The sequence below is a fragment of the Porites lutea genome, chromosome 4, assembly GCF_958299795.1.
Source record: "Porites lutea chromosome 4, jaPorLute2.1, whole genome shotgun sequence".
Lineage (NCBI taxonomy): Eukaryota > Metazoa > Cnidaria > Anthozoa > Scleractinia > Poritidae > Porites > Porites lutea.
Genome location: NC_133204.1, coordinates 6,320,875 through 6,325,780, shown reverse-complemented (window position 1 = coordinate 6,325,780; position 4,906 = coordinate 6,320,875).

Sequence of the window (4,906 nt, the reverse complement as noted above, 5' to 3'; positions counted from 1 at the left end):
GTGATAGTACCACAGTACGGTTCCAGTAAAATTACAGTGTTTGTATGGGGTAAAAATATCATCCTAAAATTTCTAGGAAATACTAAATAAAGATCAATAAAACTTACTCTGCAGTTAATTGTTGTTGCCCTTATTGCTCCAACGAAGTTTCGTGATAATTTGCAGTAATTTGTTTAAATTCACTCTAATTACAATAATAATATACAAAGTAGGAAACATGAGGTGCCATTTTCGCCGACATGCTCTCATTCAACACAACTTTTTCCACGAAATTCGTACTCCAACGGAAAATAAACATGCCAGGATCGTAGAAATAGGATAGCAGCAGATATAGAAACCAATGAAGCTTTCCCAGATAGAGAAACGAATCCCACAGACTTTGACAAACTCGAAGAATATAATCCAAACAGACCGAGAATATGCTCAACGAAGCAGCCGGGCCAGATCAACACGCGGCCAAGAAAATGAGGCCTGGGCACTGTACAAAAAAATTCCATCCCGGAGGTCCTGGGGTGACCTTTCTAGGGACCGATACATCATTTGCCCAAAGCCACCCTACCCTGCTGAAAAAATACTTAATAGAAGGCAATTGTTCTTCCTAGCCGTACCACACTGGCCTGTTATAAAGAGATTATGTCCCTCTAGAACTATATTCAGCGCCTGGCGCTGGTCCTCAGAGAGTTCATCAAACATCAATAGGGCAAGGTTATAAAGGCAAAGGAAAGAACAACGAAGGAGGATTTACAAAACTTAAAACGAGCAAAAGATATAAGTGAATTTTGGCTCTTACCAAGGCATTTGTACAACAGGACCAAATTCAAAGAGAGGTGTATCACGATGATTCACATATTTAACCGATAGAGCGTTCACTTGTATTGACAAGAAGTCGGCGTGTTACTGCCGCGTTAATCGCTAAATATGTTAATCGCGCTAGTTCTTTGTTTACTGGTGCACGTGCTTTCACATTCGTCTCAGTTATCGCAATTCATATTCTGTCGCAATTTTCTGTATAATTTTTTGACATTAGTTTGTAAGCTTCACCGTTTATTTGCGATAGTTTCGCTCGAGAGTTCACAGCAACAGTATCTCAGTCATCATCTACCTTTTGTTCAACCTTGTTTTTAGCCCGCCTTGTAAGTATTTCGCGTTGTTATTTCATTAGTTTCATTACTGTTATTTGCATTCCTTAGTAAAAGAAATGGGGCGCCTTGTAACTCCGCAGACTCTCCTGATTATATTAATTTTTTTTAGCCATTTAAATTTAGGCGCGTGTGCGGGGTTTGCTCTGGCAAATAGTGATTGGCTAGGAAGAACAATTGCCTTCTATCAAGTATTTTTCCATCAGGGGAGGGTGGCTTTGGGCAAATGATGTATCGGTCCCTAGAAAGGTCACCCCAGGACCTCCGGGATGGAATTTTTTCGTACAGTGCCCAGGCCTCATTCTCTTGGCCGCGTGTTGATCTGGCCCGGCTGCTTCGGCGAGCATATTCTCGGTCTGTTTGGATTATATTCTTCGAGTTTGTCAAAGTCTGTGGGATTTGTTTCTCTATCTGGGAAAGCTTCATTGGTTTCTATATCTGCTGCTATCCTATTTCTACGATCCTGGCATGTTTATTTTCCGTTGGAGTTCGAATTTCGTGGAAAATGTTGTGTTGAATGAGAGCATGTCGGCGAAAATGGCACCTCGTGTTTCCTACCTTGTATATTATTATTGTAGATAGAGTGAATTTAAACAAATTACTGCAAATTATCACGAAACTTCGTTGGAGCAATAAGGACAACAACAATTAACTGCAGAGTAAGTTTTATTGATCTTTATTTAGTATTTCCTAGAAATTTTAGGATGATATTTTTATCCCATACAAACACTGTAATTTTACTGGAACCGTACTGTGGTACTATCACAGAGCCTGGGTTACCTGTGGTTACACTAAAATCTAGTAATCACTGCATTTCAGCCCTCTGTAACCTTGTGGCTAGAACATTCTGATGGGTACACTAAAATCTAATAATCACTGCATTTTGGCCTTCGGTAAGCTCGTGGGTAGAACATACCCGATGGTTACACTAAAATCTAATAATCACTGCATTTTCTCTTTGTAACCTCGTGGGTAAAAAATTGAATGCCTCTCTCCTGGAAATTTTGTCCTCTCCTCTGATAAAGCGGTAAAAGTTATCTTTATAAAATGCGCCATGAAGATGTCAAAGGACAAAATAAGCTGAAGTTTTCTAGCTAGCCCGAAGAAAACCTATTCCTGAAAGGCAACTCTGGTTCCTTTCTCTTAATAAAAAGATCTAGAAAATGCATATCCCCTTGTACCAGATTTTTGCCAGGGTTTAACAAGTATGGCTTTCATTTGTTTCAGTACAAAGGTGCAAGAAATTATCAGCATAATTGATTATAGCACACAAACATTATTGTCATCTAACTCCTCGCACGTAGCCGAAATAAGCCGCCAAGTAATGAAGCATATAACGAACTGAAAAATCGTCCTCAAGTATTTTATACTTAAATTTGCGAAATTAAGATATTGTTGTTTGTCTCCCTGTTGCCCATCGAAAAAGTGAGGAGTCATCACATTAGCTATATTAAACAGAGGTAATACTCACGGGTTTCATGAGTTCTGTGCACTATTTTCGCCGGGAAACAAATTGAAAACTTCAATTCTTACCTTACAGTAGTCCGTTCCTTTACCTTGCATTCGACAACGAATTAAAGGCGAGCAAAGCGAATCTGGCACTCTTCTTTCATAAGTAGCAAGCCGCATGAAGTAAAATCCACCGATATGCACTAGATTCTCACTACAAATATAAACAAATGTCGTGGGAAAAAAAACGACGAGAAGGAAAAAGATGCCAGATCTTCGCCTTGGCGATGCATTCCAGCTACCAAGCCAGCGTATCTCCAGAAGGTGGACTAGAAGTGGGACAAAGCTTGTGATTTTTTTTAGAAGCCTTTTGAGCGCAAACTAATTTATTCTGGCGCGAAATGATTAAAACAATATGTATAGACTGTTTTCACATGACGTCACGGCGGCCATATTGGTGTCCAAAAACAATGAAACGGCGGCCATGTTTGTGTCCCAAACCAGTCCTGTGGGAGTTGAACTCTTTTCTTATGTAAACGCTTTCTTTTGTTCCAATAAATTTGCATAGATGCTGACCACGTGAAATCTAATACACGACAAGAAAATTTTCACACTTTAGACATATTAAATGCTCATTTTTACAAGTACGCGAAGAAAGTGGTTTACCAGTTGGACTTTTTAAAGATGAATTTACTCCACAAAGCAAAATGAAATGTTTTAAGGTGATTTCCTGGTTTTGCACTGCGCATGACAAGATGGCCGCCGTAAAAACGAGCATGTGAAGTAACATTATTAAAATGAAGTTGACTGAAGAGAAACGCTATTGGAAGTTTTGCTTGCGGTTGTTTCTTGCCGAGGTGACACTCAATGTGTTGGGAATGTGCATAACGTAAGCAGTACGCGTGTTGCTGAGTTCGACTTCCTCACGGAGAACCTCGATAGTGGATGTTTAACTTGTGCTTACTCGATTTCATTTAAACGCTTTCTTTATCACATTGTGTCCTAAATGTGATACCTCGATGTAAATTCTGTAAAAACTGATTTTTAAATACTTTCTTCCCGCTTTTACATACATTCTATGTTGAAACTCGCCCCAGTCCTCTCTCAAAAATCGGAGAAAAAGCATTTGGTGCGCACTTTCTGTAGCTCTTCCGCAAAAACGAGTATGGTGACCCCCATTTTTTATTTCATGATTTTAATAAGGACAGTGCTTCCTTTCGATAGGAAAAAAAATTGGCACAAATCTATTTTCAGTTTTTTGGCAATTTTTCTAAATTGTACGGATTGAGCTATCATGGGTCGAATAGCGCGTGTCCAATTTAATTCTACTTTGGAGCGTAAAGTCAAAACAAGGGCATTAAAAAGTATTTTTCTGGTATGTAAGTAGATAAACAATACATTAAAGTCAAATTCTGTGCGATACCACATGTATCATCGAAAAAATCTCTCCTTTTTGTCTAGTTTTGGGCCGAGCGCGGTTTTTGTCAAAGGGTCCAAAATAGCCATATTTGTCAGCATTGTGACGTCAAAACGAGCACGGTGACCCCCACTTTTTATTACTTTTTTATCATCTTCTTGACCTGTTACGTCAGTGTACCAAGTTTCATCTCAATCTATGTTAAGTTCTTTTACTCAGGAATCACCTTAAATCTCCATCTTGTTTACGTACTGATGTAGTAAATTCATCATACAGACCCCAAGTGCATGAAAATGAAAGTACACGAATGAAAAGGAATACTTTGGGACAGTGTAGTTTCAGCGGCCTCTTTGCTTTTATAACAAAAATTTAATGTTCCAGTCTGGTTTAAACGTTAGCATGTCAACGCGCAAAGCCACTGAATAAAAACAATGGTCACGATCAAGTTCTTTAAAAGCCAACCAGTGAGTTTGTCTAATGGTCGTGGGCCGTGGGTCGTGGGTCGTGGGTCGTGGGTACAAGTCGTGGGTCGTGGGTGTGGGTGTGGGTGTGGGTAAAAGTCGTGGGTGTGGGTAATGATTAAAAATTAATTTTTAATCATAATTAATGATTAACAATGATACTAATTTTTATTAAATATTAATAATTTACAATATTACAAGTTTTTGATTTTATTAACTACTCGATAACTAATAACATAACAAAACAAACTTAACACAATGGATGAAAATGGGTGGGGTTGGGTAAAGGCGGAAACCCATAGGAGCTATTTTCAGGGCCGGTGTAATCTCTTGATAATATTTTGAGAAAATTTGTTTTTGGTCAAACGCTTGAACAACACGCACACAAGTTAACTTAATGCTAAAAAGAGCAAATCGAAAAATATACGTTCCACGGAAAA